General features: G+C 40.1%; 1 protein-coding gene across 1 annotated transcript in view; it reads left to right on the forward strand.

Annotated features, from left to right (window-relative positions):
- Positions 1-678: 678 nt before the first annotated feature.
- pde4d (phosphodiesterase 4D, cAMP-specific) overlaps positions 679-15,621 on the forward strand; it is a 204,960-nt gene continuing 190,017 nt past the window's right edge. Inside the window, exon 1 of the mRNA XM_058071076.1 lies at positions 679-749. The gene's annotated coding sequence lies outside the window, so the exon portion shown is untranslated. The remainder of the gene's footprint in view (positions 750-15,621) is intronic.

The raw sequence follows: 15,621 nt of genomic DNA on the forward strand, positions 1-15,621 counted from the left end.
GAAAACCCACGCATGCAACATGCAAACCTCACACAGAGATGGCCGAGGGTGGAATTGAACCCTGGTCTCGCTAGCTTTGAGGTCTGCGTGCTAACTTTTACAGATAAAATTAGAAAAATAATTCAAGGAAAACTATAAGCATAAAATAGTGTGTGTGTTAAATATATGTTCTGCCCCCCCCCAGACAATTTTGTTAAGTCAATGCGGCCCACGAGTCAAAATATTTGCCCACCCCTGCCCTAAACAGTAGGCTTAGTCCATGTCTGTACTGTAGTACATGCTTGACAGTAAAGTTCATAAAGGTTTCATAACAGTCGTACTTTGACCTAGGACCAGATGATTCCTTAAAGTTTTATTGGTCAATCATTTTTTTTGCACTTTTCTCCTTTTTCACCCACACATGTCCCAATTAAATCACTTATTTTGTCCCTTATTGCCGCATGCTTGCTCTTCATTGTTTCTTCCGTTCCATGCACTCACTTTCCTTCACCACAGACCACATGGGAATTTTTGCAGCACAAGGACAGAATGGATGGATGGATGGAGGGAGGGGGGCGGAGGCCCGTCCCTGAGTGGGCAGACCATTGGCTGAGTGGCAGGAATCACTGTTGACGTCACTGACTGTGTGGCTGGCAGCTCACAGCAAAGAGTTCCCCCTCTGCTTTCCTTCCTCCATCAGTAAGCAGCAGAGTGGTGATGTATGCTGCTTTGTTTTAGTTCTAACTGACTGGGAGACGCTGGACACACCAGTAAGTTATCTTTTATTATGGATAGTGTGATGTTTTGCTGACTTTGTGCACCAAGTCTGCATGAGGGATGGAAGGGTAGCAGCAGGAGGAGGACACTGCAGCTGCAATGCTTCACTTTGACTAAAAAGCTCAAGGACTCACTCCACCTCCTCTACTCGAAATTTGTGTGACTTTCAGGGGTCACGCTCTATGATCTACCGAAGTATAAAATAAAGCTAAAAAGGGTGTTTCATCATCAGCGAAAATTGGCATGTTGTGGATGGACATGTGTGTGTTTGCACGTTTCACAGTTTCTTTTCTCTTACAACGGGCGCTCGTATTTCCATGCTCATCAAACTGGTTGTAAAGTATACACATATATATGCCGTCTATCATGGTGAGCCGCATGTCAACTCATGCAAATAGACACTCCTCTCAGCTTTGTACTACTGCTGGTGGCGATACACAAAGTCCATTGTGTCACCTGTGCATCATCACCTCCTCGTGAACTTGTGGCTCCTTTTGCATCTATTGTGGAGAAGCATCACCACAGCTCAACACCGGGCTGGTCATAAGATGAGTCCGGTACTCAATCATTGATGCTTTGTTTGTGAAACGGTCATGGCATACAAAGTTATGATGTTTGAAAGCAGTCTTTTTCTATCAACTGCTAGCTATCGGCTATTCACCTGGCAACCCTACCACAAACAATGGTGACATCATATCCAGGGTCTTTGGCAACACCTTTTCATAATTGGTCCTTAAAAACCAGCAGAGCACTCATCATATGGAGGATCTTTGACAAGCATTTTTTGTAATAGATCCTTGTTATGTAGAGGATCTTTGACTAGTGTTTTTGTAGTTGGTCGTTAACAGCTAGTCTTTAAAGGATCTTAGGGGATCTTTGACTTTGGTGTTTTTTGGAGTAGGTCCTTAAAAACCAACAGAGTATTCCTCCCATACAGTAGAGGATCTTTGTCAAGTGTTTTTGTTGCAGATCCTTGTCTTATAGAGGATCTCATATGGAGGATCTTTGACTAGCGTTTTTAGGGTAGCTCCTTGTCATATAGATGATCTTTGACTGGTGCTTTTGCAGTAGATCCTTGTCATATGGAGGATCTTTCACTGGTGCTTTTGTTGTAGATCCTTGTCATATGGAGGATCTTTGACAAGTGTTTTTGTTGCGGATCCTTGTCTTATCTCATATAGAAGATGCGGTATGGCTGCATCATACAGCAGAGAAAGGACAAGGAAAGTTGGCAGTAACGCAATAAAAATATAAAAATATATCACTCATTTGGTCTCTAATATGCATGGCCATAAAGAAGCACACATTGTAAATGGCTAAAGCAGCTAGCTTTGCCAACCATTGCACCTGCTGATATGATGGGGTGCTCTTCCACTCTAAAGACCAAAACATCACACAATGAACTGTAGGTTCTTCTTTTGTCTTTCGTGGTGCTGTGAGGCAATCCGAGTTTGAGTATTGGAATATGTTTGTCAGACTCCCAGGGGACATCATTTACATAAGAGGCCACACCCACTGCAGTCCATTAAGATGTGCGGAGATGAAAGCAGCTGTTTGCGTAATGTGTGTATCTTCCACGTTGATCTATAAGACTTGCCTGCGTAAATATTTATGCAACTTTAAGGTATCCAGATGGTCCTCCTTTGCTGGCAATGCAGACCAGGAGAGAGAGATGCAGTGTAGCACTTTGCAGAGGTTAAAGGTCAGGGGCTACATTACAGGAGTGGAGGGGAGGGGGGGTTGTCTTTGGTGCCAACAAAGTTAAATGTCACATATTTCCCTGAGCCACTCTTGCCATTTTATAAGCGAAGACTTAATGGGAAGTGATTTACGTCACTAATTAAATCATGACTGTAATAACACCACATTTGTTTATATTTATTTTATTCCCTTGTCGTCATACACATTCTATTTAAGGCCATTCCATATGGCTGAGACACATTTACTAGCTTGATGCTTATGTAAGCCGATTGTGTCACAGAACATGTGTGTTTCATTTTTAAACTTATTCTAAGGGTCGTGCAAGTGTAAAAATAAGCTAGCTGCTGTAAACAGTGGTGGAGCCAGACATTTTTCATTGAGGTCACACCTGACCACACTGTAGCGCTGCCACAATTGCTTTTAGAGCAATTAATAGCTGAGTAGTGTGCCGAGGACGTGTTTTCTGCTCATAATATGGGCATAATATGGAAGTGGATTTTGATCGTCACACTTTTATTGACAGCTCAAACAAAACAAAATAGGCACCTCTCTTCTGCTCTCCCACGGAATGTTGTGTGCTGTAGTGAAATGCGCCCAAGTGGAAACAGCGGTTAGGCTGAACTAATGATCTGTACCACAGAGCCACGTTTGCCAAAATTGGCCCCCAGCTCGAATAACCAAGGATGGCCACGCTGTAGCTGCGCCACAGACTGTTAACAGTCAAATGTAAAAACAGTAAAACACGGAAGTTTAAACTTTATTGATGAAGGTGTAATGCAAAAGAAAGTGATATGTTTTTAGACCAGGGGTGGGCAAACTTTTTGACTCGCGGGCCGCATTGGTTTAACAAAATTGACGAGGGGCCAGACTATTATGTTTTTTACAAGTAACTGTCCACCTGGAATTATTGTATCTGTAAAAGTGTCATGCAATCTGCTATATGTGCACTTTGAGGTCATTCATTTGACGTAAAGTGCGTTATAAATTAAATGTATTATTATTATTATTTAAATATGTTTATTTTATGTGAGTGTGAATGGTTGTTTGTCTCTATGTGCCCTGTGATTGGCTGGCGACCAGTCCAGGGTGTACCCCGCGTCTCGCCCGAGGACAGCTGGGATAGGCTCCAGCAACCCCGGCGAATGAATGAATTAATATTTTTTGTTTTTATTTTTTTAATTGTTTTATTAATTTTTTATTTTTTATTTTTTTAATTGTGCTTGTGTCCCTTTTTTCAGGAGCACTTTGTAAACAACAGACCACATCAAATAACAATATTGATAAAACAGCTACTTCAACCATCAAAAGGTTGGCTCAAGCCATGATGCCAGGTTGTACGGTAAATTTAAATGAAATACTTTAAAAAGAACAGGCGGGCCATATTCAATCACTTGGCGGGCCGGATGTGGCCCCCGGGCCATAGTTTGCCCACCCCTGTTTTAGACAATACAAGTCTAAACCCTCTAAAACACAACATGTACTGTTTTTGGTTCCTAGTCAAAGATTCTTGGCTCCTGTCAGCCACACACGTATAAATATAAGCTAACCACTGTAAAATGTAAAAAAACAAGAACACAGGCTTAAGTTGAGATGTTATCTCGATACACGTGAAGCTGGCTCCTCATACTGTACCTGACAGAAAACACCACAAGCATTCCCTTTGGCGACAGAGGCAAGGAAAGACTCCTCAGTGGTGATATTTGGGAGACATTTTGGTTGAAATCAGAGACAAACATGGTTATAAGTCTGGCCTGTGGCAGAAGGTCTCCATGTTTGAGTCCTACTTCTGGTATTTATTTCATTTGATTTGTTTACAGATGATAATGATAGAGGATAAGGTGTGTGTGTGTGTGTGTGTGTGTGTGTGTGTGTGAGAGACGACAGGTGACCTCCAAGGGACATGAGAGCGTGGAGGAATCAGAGAAGAAGAGCGAACCAGCTGTGGCCCGAAGTTCATTCTGATGTTTTCCTTTCTCCTTCTCCTCTCTCCTTCTCCTTCCTTACCCTGGACGTCCTGTCATTGTGTTTGTTTGCCTGATGACAAAAAAAATTGAGTCAGTAAAGGTTAAAAATGCTGTCACCGCAGACACTGCAGGGATTTGGGAATGGAAGTGGGGTGGGGGTAATGGAGTATGAGCGGGTTGGGGGCTTTATAATATCTCATGAGAATGATGGTATGTGCTGCACAGTACATCCGGAAGATTGTTTAGCAACTTTTTTTCACAGAACCATGGAAAGTTTTTCCATTCCAACTGTTGACATTGTCAGTGTTTTGGACTGCAGGGAGAGTACAGTGCTAGTCCCCTTTAAGTATGGCCTTATAATCATATACCCAAAAAAACTTTTTCCTTTTTCCCTTTAAGAGCTCCAGCACCCACATCGATTCATTTAAAAAAATTATTTACATTATTTAGTGCTTTTACAGATGTAAGAATAAAAAGTCCAGCACCCACACATACACTTAAAAATAAAATAAAAATAGAAATAAAAACCCAAATTACAATAATATTTTTGAAAATTCATTAAACTCGTAGGTGCATTTTAAAAATAAAAAATACATTCAAAAATATATATTATTAAATAAAATTGTAAAATGACATTTTTTATATTTATTTTATAAATATATTTTAAAAATAAAGCAATATCAAAACTTTTCTAGTCTCTCAAACTTCAAATACACAACCATAAACAGTTTTACCATAATAACTGAAGCTAATTTACATGCATTTACAGAGTCACATTCTGCTTAATGTGGTTATAAATTAGCGGACCGGAAGTTGGTGATTAATTGCTCAATGCTGACATCTGCTGGATGGATATAGTATTACAGGTTTAAGTTACCACCAAGCTTAAGTTGTGCATCTTACTTTTTTAAAGCTTGATAGTTTCAAATCAGCACAAAATTAAAGTAGCAATTAAATTGTATCACCAGCCATTTTGTAATTATTAGTTTTGCTGCCTGTGTTGCAGTTGTTAATTTCACTGAATTTGGCATTAGTCCGAATACCTCTACTACTTGGCAAATGTTGGCACAAAGTTACTTTTCTCACATGGAACACAAACAGAACAAGCCTGATAAACGTAAGTAAAACTATAATTAATCCACTTCATTAACAAACTTTCGGGAAGTTGTCATGGTATCATACTGTGTCGGGTAGCTAACATATTAGCATGGCTAGTGTGGTCTTTGTGATTTTTTTTTTGCCAGGTGACGTCTTGTGTTAGAGTTTGGACAACGTAACGTCAGGTTATGACACGTTTTTCATCATGGACGGAGCTCACAATAACTTATAAACTGGTCCATCCCAGTGCTCGATTGCTAAGGACCCAGCCTACACTTCCCATAATGCACAGTCATCACTTCACTTCCTTTTTAGCCGGACGTCTGTCTGTCTGTCATGTTATTAAATTGTTGTTTCCTTGCCTTCATTGACATCACAGTGATGATATAGTGTCTTCCCTTAAGGGGAACATTAAGGGAACATTATTTAAGTCATGCTAGTGGGGCTCTTTACATGACTCGGGTTTGATTTAACTCATTTCCATCCTTGATTTGGATATTCAAATGAGCGAAAATTCAGAAATGGACTTTTAAACCAGTATGGCTTCAGTGGTCATTCTGATGTACATGAACGTCTCGTTTCCTATTCCTCCTAAAACTAGAAGCAGAATACGAGGCAGTTTCTACAAGCTGTTATTTTATTAACAAAGCACAGACTCAATGGCTGCAATGACATTTAAGTGTCCAATATTTTATATGTATCAAAATGTATATTTTGCATATCATGTTGATTGAAAATGTGTGCTTTATAAATAGCTGTGTTGTTGACGTCATAGATTCCTCAACAACATCAGCATGTTTATTTTTGGCTATTATAATTTTCTTAGCTGTAGTTTAAAAGGCCATGTAATAACGGCTCACAAAGCGGTGAGTGATCATTAATATTGTCTGTAAGCTGGCACCGGGAGTAATTTCATCCTCATTATTAACATGTGGCGTTAGATTTGACACACTTTCCACAAACTTCCCGCTTGTGATGACCCCAATTTCACAACCTGTAAAGCAAACAATAATAAAGTGTGTGAGTCATACAAGAACCAAGACCTTCTGGAAAGGTGTGTGTGTGTGTGTGTGTGTGAGAGAGAGCTAATTTGCATTTTAAGTAAATTCACCTTATTGTTTGTCTTTGCTCGGCTGCTTCAATATGAGTTCTACAAAGGCCTTGTCACATGTCAACAAAGTGGCACACGCGATCGAGGCTGACCTAATCCTACCTGTGCAATGTGACAGCTTTTTTTTTTCCAATTGGTAATTTTTGTGCATGACTCTTTTTTTGTGTGATGTGTTACATACGGTGGCACCACCTCAGTGTTTTTTTTTATCTTGTTTTGTTTTATCCTGAACGTGTCCACTTGGAGGGGCTACAGCTTCATTGGCTCATGCTTGTGGGAGGAGAGGGAAATATACTGTCAGTAATCATCATCTGTACAGGACCAGGAAATTAGTATTATTGTTGCAGAATAATCAACTTCAGTTGGCCTAATAGGATGAGAAACTGGTCTAATTGGATTATATTTGGAGAGACGGTTAGGGAGCATCATACAAGTGACGGTGGAGCGCTCTGCTGGTCAAAGATCCTCTATATAACAGCCATACTATACTGTTTTTTTTTTAATTTACTGTAAAAACCTGAATCATAGATGCCATATGACAGGAGCACTCAGGAGTTTTTAATGACCTGTGTCAAAAACAAGAGTCCGAGATCCTCAGTGTGACAGCAGGAATCTACTTTTATTAATGACCTACTGCAAAAACAGCATACAAATATTCTTTCTATGAAAGGAGGCGTCTTCTGTTTGTAGCGGTGCAAATGTTTGTGCCTGAGCAATAGAGCTGCAACGATTAATCAATAATCCAATTCATTGACTATTTGGGTAACCGATTAATCGTTTAATTTACTGTATATATCCTCATTTCAGCTTCTCACATCTGACTGTTTTTTAACTATCTTGTCACTCGTCAAAAGGGTAAGCAGACAACAAAGATTATTATTTATGCTGGGGAGGGAAGTCACTTCCTCTGAGGACATCCTCCCCCAAAAAATATTCCTCTTGGTGGCCATATTATACTGATCGGCCAGGACCGCTTTCCTTTTTCCAATTCTCCAAGTCTCGGTCTCACCATTCGAGTCCCTTCAATCAAAGCTTGGCAGTTAGTGGCAATCTCTCGCTGCCTTAACATCCATCCATCCATCTATTTTCTGTACCGTTTATCCTCACAAGGCTACTGGATAATGAACAAAAATCCAATGTGATAAAGATGCCTTCTATAGCTTCCAAAGGGAACAAAAGCTATTTCAACCAGCTCATCTCCGCTGATTGGACGGCTGCCACGATAAAAGGCCGAGATACTTTTTAGGGATTATTTGATGAGCATCTGAAGGATCCTCCACATGAGAGAAAAAGTAGTTTCTCACTGAAATTCATTGACCTTTCCTGGCTTTTGTTAGATCACGCTGGTTAAACCTGTCATTGTTGCCGTCATGAGCTATTGTAATAAAAATCAAACAGATTCATCGGGGGAAAAAACATGGCATCCAGAGGGGCAGCATTTTAATTCACTTCTATATGGCTAAACTATGTATCCAACAAAACCTATCTGATCTAGATTCTCTATTCTGGATCCAAGGAACAAAATGTACCAAGATCTTACATAAGCAGAACACATCTGTGCACTCTGCTGCATATCCTGTTACTATTTCCTGTGGCCAAGCATCTATTCCCATTTTTCTATTTTCAAACCTCCACTTGATGGTTAGGACTTTGTATACCTGAATTGTAATACCTTATTGTCTCTTCCTGTAGTGACTTGTTTCCTTTTTGTCACTCACATTAGCTATCCGGAGTTGCACCTTCGACTTTATGTTAGTCGGACCTTACTTCCACTCTTCTGTTGATATGTCCTTTGTTTTTTGCTGCTCTGTGTGAGCTTGTTTAATGTTTATTAAAGGCTATTGATTCATCTTGCGGCCATGTTTCTGCATTGTTGGGGTAACGCTAAACTAGGTATACCACGGTATGAATAAGTCACAGTTTCAAAACCATTAAAATTGCCCGTCCTACCGCTACCGCGGTATGAGAGAAAGTGGCGTTCCAGCACAGCTGCTATGTGGAAATACTTTGTGACGTCCTTTGTTATTCCTTGGAGTTGGAACTCGGCTTTGCTGTGTTGAAACACACGTGAGCACAAGTCTTATTTACGTCTAAAATGGCTTTTTAAAAAATGATATGGATTATATTGGGTAATATCACTGTAAATTTGACTATAGGGGTGTTATTTCATGTCTAGAGGTGCTATAATAATGATAAAGAAGTATTGCATGAAAATATATAAGGATTTTTCATTTAACAGATAGAATTATTGACACAAAAGTGGGAAGATGAACAGAAATCATCAAAAAACAAACACACAATGATAAAACATAGCTTCTTTTTTTTGTCTTTAGATCTGATACCGCAGAATAACAGAAAAGGAAACACAGCCACGCCCCTTCAGCCAACTCCCCTACTTCCTTGCCACCTATATTGTTATTTACCAACATTTTAAAATGCAAGTATAAATGCCTGCTAGCTAGAAAAAGTAAACTAACAAGTAAAGTTTGTGCTCCAACAGAAATCAACCCCCTGTGGCCGTGCTGCAGGCACACACCCTGTTGTTCCCACTGAGCCATCCTGCACACCAACAATGCAGGTCCCATGCTTGCAGTGCATTCACAGGTCACATTGTGTATGCCTGCACAGTGCAATAAGAGCCATTACAAGATCTAAACCAAAGACTGTGCCATTGCGGATATAATAATGCTCTCTTTTCATTTATGCTGTCATAGCAAGGATTTATATTAGTCATGTACATTTTTATATAGTTTAGTTATATCGATGTCTCTCGGTTTTCTTTTTTGTTTACTCCCTGTTTAGTCTTTTCAAACCAAGTTTCAGTGGGGATCCAAAATAATGGAGTGAAATGTAGGTGGCTACAGTCCACCTGCATTGGGGAAGCAGCAGATGGTGCTCCGTCTACTCACTATTAATGCTTTTCCATTGGAAAAACAGGTAGTATTTCTTGTATTTCTTGTACCTGGGTTCCAAACCACTGCTGGTAATGATAATGTAAAAGGAAATGTTTTACGCCGTAAACGTAAAAGTAACTTGTCACTAGTCAAAAAGGTGAGCATCCTGCTGCTATTTCCTGTGGCCAAGCTTCTATGGCCATTTTTCTATTTGGATTGTCTAATTGGATTGTATATGCTATATAAACAGGGAAACCTACCGAAAAGAAAGATTAGACTCTCATCTTTTATCAGTTTGTTTCTACCGCTTTCTGTTCTTTGGTAATCAGCAGTACAATATGGTAATGGTAATGGTTTAATTTCATTTGAACATGCATCAGATTACAATTGAGTGCATCCCATAATCAGTTCACAGTTCCACATGTCCAAAAGGAGTAGGAAGCTTATTAAATCCTACCCCTCCATCTAGTACTTTTACAATCAGTAACTCTTACATTTGTTCACTTCCTGCTTTCCTAATATAGTTTAAGTTTTTATTTTATTTTATTTTATTTTTGTCACATACCAAAGTATGAGGTGATATGACCATACAATACAATGACACTTTGTTGCCCTTTTTATGGCTTAATACAGATCTAGCAGAGACCTATTTTAAGCCTTGTCCTTGGACGTGGAACGGTTCCTTCAGGGAAAGTGGCCGACACAAAATGCTTCTTTGCTTCTGCTTTTCAATGTGAAGCAGTATTTGGGTTTGCAAAAACAAGCACGGAAAAAAACGCTTCAAAAATAGCTACAACCAACACACAGCTCCAATGACATCCATGTTGTTTGGATCCAAGGTCGCTTGTGTGATGTCACAGCATACTTTTTCACAGACTGTGACGTTTGGAAACATATAACTGTGGTTCTTTATGTACATACCCAAACACATAACAGTATTTTTGTCCAGATCCACACTTTGGCCGAGGTTTTGAAAACCTTCATTTTTAGTGCCATTTTTTGTTCTTGTAAAGTTACTGCTGATTTTTTTTTTTTTACTTTTTCTGTAATTAAAAAAAATGTCCATCCATCCATTTTCCTTCGCTTATCCGGGTCCGGGTCGCGGGGGCAGCAGTCTCAGTAGGGAAGCCCAGACTTCCCTCCACCGGGGCGGACACCAGGCGTTCCCAGGCCAGCTGTGAGACATAATCCCTCCAGCTTGTCCTAGGTCTGCCCCGGGGCCTCACCAGGGAGGCGTCCGGGCCATGTCCCAAGCACCAGATTTGGCCGCCGAAGACCGGTCGCCCAGGCACCCGCCCTTGTCCGCCACCCAACACACAATGCACCAGACCTTTATGCTTGCCCCCGTAGGTGGTGGGTCTACGAGGGGGATTTAAAAAAAATGTTTAATGTTAAATTACATTTGTAAATGTGCTGCAGTCCACAAATGGCCCCCGGGTCACACTTTGGAAGCCACTGCTGTAGAACATTGTTAAAAATTCACTTCAGGTCGTAGAGGACCTTTTTAAACGTCGACTCCGAGTGTCCCATGACCTGTTAGTCAGCCTAAAAATTGCATTGAATGCTTGAACAATCATTTCCAAGCCAGTTCACACTGATGCAGAGGACCAGCCTGTGAGATTTTGTAATTCCTAAACGTTTCCATCCATCCTCCACCATTGCAAGGTGAACATTGATGGCTCTACGTTTTTTTTTTTTTGTGGTAGATTAACTTTGAGTTTCAAGGCTTAGATATTATACACTTTCCAATGGCTCACCTTGGGCTGAAAGCAGAGCGCTGAGTTCATCATTTGTAGGAATAGGGAGTAGGGCTTGCTGGAGTTCCTGACAGATGCAAAATGTCAACCACAGTAAGTAAGTAAGTAAGTAAGTAAGTAAGTAAGTAAGTAAGTAAGTAAGTTTTATTTATATAGCACCTTTCTCAGACAGAAGTCACAAAGTGCTTCACAAAAGGCAAAACACAGAGTTAAAATACACATAAAAAAATACAATAAAACAATGTACAATAAAAATAGACATAAAACAGTACATAAAAACAGTATACAATAAAATAGACATAAATATATGATGGTCATAGTACCCTAAATCTACTGAGCTGGGTATACCTGCAAAAACAAGTGAGTTTTAAGGTTACTCTTAAATGCATCGACAGAGTCAAGCGAACGTAGGGAGGGTGGAAGGTCATTCCAGAGCCTCGGCGCAACAACCTGAAAAGATAGGTCTCCTCGGGTCCTAAAACGACTACGAGGGACCATGAGTACATTTTGATCTAACGATCTCAGCCTCCGAGAGGGGGTATAGGGACGCAACAAGTCTCGTATGTAGACAGGGGCCTGGCCTTGCAAGGCTCTAAAAGTGAGCACCAGGATTTTAAAATTCACACGGAATGAGACAGGGAGCCAATGGAGAGCTTTCAGAATCGGCCTGATGTGAGCCCTTTTGTTGCATCGAATCAATAACCGCGCAGCAGAATTTTGAACCTGTTGCAGACGAGACAACTCTTTTTTGTTTAGACAAGAAAACAAACTATTGCAGTAGTAGAAACGAGAAGACACAAAGGCATGGATTATCATCTCGAGCTCACCTTTAGATACCATTGTTCGAAGTTTCGAGATTTTTCTTAGCTGAAAGAAACAATTCCGAGTGAGCTGCTTTGAGTGGTGCTGTAATGACATTTCCTTGTCAAAAATTACTCCAAGATTTCTGAGGCTTGACTTACAAGACAGGCTGTGAACACTCAAATACTGTTTGATCCCTGGAATAGCTTCATCAGGGGCAATCACCAGCACCTCAGTTTTATCAGAATTAAGTTGAAGGGAATTAGCGCCGAGCCATTGTTTTATTTGCACTAAACAATTCATTAAAGAGTTCAATTTTTGTATCTCCGAAGCCTTAAAAGAACAGTACAGCTGAATGTCAAGCAAACAGATGGTAGGAGACATCATCAAAATCCTGGATAATCTTTCCTAGAGGGAGAACATATAACAAAAACAAAATCGGACCCAAAACAGAGCCCTGAGGTACTCCAAACAACAGATCAGCAGAGTCAGATCGGATCTGGTTAACTGAGACACTAAATCTCCTGTCTGATAAATAAGAAGAGAACCATGCTAGGACAGAGCCTGACAGTCCGACTAAGTCATGTAGTCTTGTTTGCAAAATCTGATGATCGACATTGTCAAATGCCGAGGAGAGATCTAGCAGAACAAGGACCGTGCATTTTCCAGAATCTGCAGACATCATGAAGTCACTAGACACTTTTAACAGGGCAGTTTCTGTTGAGTGAAGCTTGCGAAAACCAGACTGGAAAGTGTCAAAAATATCATATTTTTGCAAAAAATTTAGCAGCTGTTCGGAGACCACCTTCTCTAAGATTTTAGACATGAAAGGAAGCTTTGATATAGGTCTGTAATTTTTGGGATCGGCGACATCCAGATTTGATTTTTTAAGAAGTGGCTCCACAATAGCATGTTTAAAAGCACGGGGAAAAACACCAGTAGCGAGTGACAGATTGATCACTTTAGTAACCCAGGGGGCAATGACATCAAACACTTTCAAAAAGAGTTTAGAGGGCAGCACATCAGATGAACTGGAAGATGGCTTCATTTTTGTTACCAGAGCTGAAATCTCAACCTCAGTCACAGGTTTAAAAGAGGACCACTCATGGGGTGCAGGCTCCTGAACAACAGGGTTACACCCACAGAACACTGGAAGACTGTTCTTAATGTCCTGAATTTTGCTGAGAAACACTTTGAGAAAATCATTGCTATCAGCTTTGCAAAAAACAGGAAGAACAGGAGCAGCAGGAGAGACAATAGAATTGATGGTGTCAAAGAGCACTTGTGGTTTCTTCTTGTTTGAGATAATCAACTGCTTAAAGTAGTCAGCTCTAGCAGTTTTTATCATTTCATTTAAAGATGACACAAGTTCCCGAAGGTGCAATCGGTGGACCTCAAGTTTAGTAGCCTTCCACAGGCGCTCAGTTTTCCGACAAAGTCGCTTCAAATTCCGAATACAGTCATTTATCCAGGGACATACAGATTTTTGAGACACCAGATTGGATTTAACAGGTGCAACCAAATCTAAAATTGATTCACAGTGGTCGTTAAAACAATTTATAAAATTATCAACATTGTCACATTCCAAGAACAGATGTGGATCAAACAGGACAGAGAAACTACCTGCAGTATTCTCAGAGATGATGCGTCTCTGCGATCTAACCACAGGAAGCACAGGCTCAAGTGTAGGGAGCAGATCAAACAAGACACAATTATGATCGCTCAAATGGACATCTTCCACACAAAGGTTGGCAACATTAAGGCCAAGTGAAAACACTAAGTCGAGAACGTGACCTTATTGATGTGTAGCGACGGAGACATGTTGCTCAAAATTAAAAGTTTCAGTCATTGTTAATAGTTCCATTGCTTGGCTAGATGTGCTGTCATCAACATGCAAGTTAAAATCTCCCAGGATTAAAACATTTTCCAACTTAATTATTGAAGATAAAAAGTCACTAAAATCATTTAAAAATCATTTAGTACAGCACTTTGAGGAGAGAGTGTTCATTAGCATCTCTCAATTGACATGCTCCGCCATGGGCTACAGGCGTGAGAGCAGTGTGGACTGATAAATAGGATTTAACTCCTTTTTAAACCACAATCTCGGCTCAAAGGAACTGACATGGACCGTTATATTACAACAATAGTGTGGGAGATTTGTCTTGTCGAGCATAACTATTAGAAGTTTTCATTGTTTTTGTTACTTTAATTGGACACATATTTATTCTGTGTCAGTCCCAACTGAGCATTATTACCCTCTATAAGGCACAAAGTGTGAAGCACAAGGTGATGTTTTGTTTTTACTCCAAAACACTGAAATTATTTCCATGTTTTTTTAATGTGTTTTTGTTTATTCAATCTACAGCACTGGTGCCCAAACTTTTTATGTGTCATGTACCCCTTCAGACATTTCACCTGTGTATGCGTGAGTTTTCTCCGGGTACTCCGGTTTCCTCCCACATTCCAAAAACATGCTCGGTTACCGTAATACCGTATACCGTATTTACCACATTTTTTCATAGGTTGGCTGTTCCTGCGACTTATAAATGAAAAAACTGTTATATTAACATTGGACACTTTTGTGTCCAATGTCCATGTTTATTTTTTGTGTAGGTGAATAACCATTGTGTTAGCATATCTTACACCTATTCTTTTATTCTCACTTGCCTACCAAGAGGACGTAATGTTTTGGTCAAGTTGTTTTTGTAAAATAAATTACCCGCAAAAAATGCTACTTATATTTCCAGTGTGACTTATGTATTTTTATTTTTTTTCCAACCCAATTATGCATTTTTGGCCTTGTGCGACTTACTTCGGAGCGACTTATAGTCCAGAAAATACGGTAATTGGCGACTCCAAATTGTCCATAGGTATGATTGTGAGTGTGAATGGTTGTTTGTCTATATGTGCCCTGTGATTGGCTGGCAACCAGTCCCGGCTGTACCCCGCCTCTCGCCCGAAGACAGCTTGGATAGGCTCCAGCACCACAATCGACCCTCGTCAGAATAAGCGTTAGAATGAATGAATGATTCATTAATTTTACAGTAATACCGGGTCAAAAATGTGTATTCTTGTAACATTACAACATTTTTCTCACAATAAAAAAACATTGTGACTTTCATTGATTCATTTTCTACCGCCTATCCCAGCTGTCTTTGGGCGGGATACACCCTGGACTGGTGGCCGGCCAATCATAGGGCACATATAGACAAACAACCATTCACACTCACATTCATACCTATGAACAATTTGGAGTCGCCAATTAACCTAGCATGTTTTTGGAATGTGGGAGGAAACCAGAGTCCCCGGAGAAAAACCACGCATGCACGGGGAGAACATGCAAACTCCACACAGAGGTGGCCGAGGTTGGGATTGAACTCAGGTCTCCTAGCTCCTAGCTTATTGTTATTTTTTTTACTTTATTCTCGTAATATGTGGCCTTTCCCCTCCATACAATAATATGATGAATTCCGTTAACATTCTGATTTACCCTGTGACACTTATTGTCTGTATTACTGTATTTTTGTACTATAACTTTC

This window comes from Doryrhamphus excisus, chromosome 4 (genome assembly GCF_030265055.1).
Source record: "Doryrhamphus excisus isolate RoL2022-K1 chromosome 4, RoL_Dexc_1.0, whole genome shotgun sequence".
NCBI lineage: Eukaryota > Metazoa > Chordata > Actinopteri > Syngnathiformes > Syngnathidae > Doryrhamphus > Doryrhamphus excisus.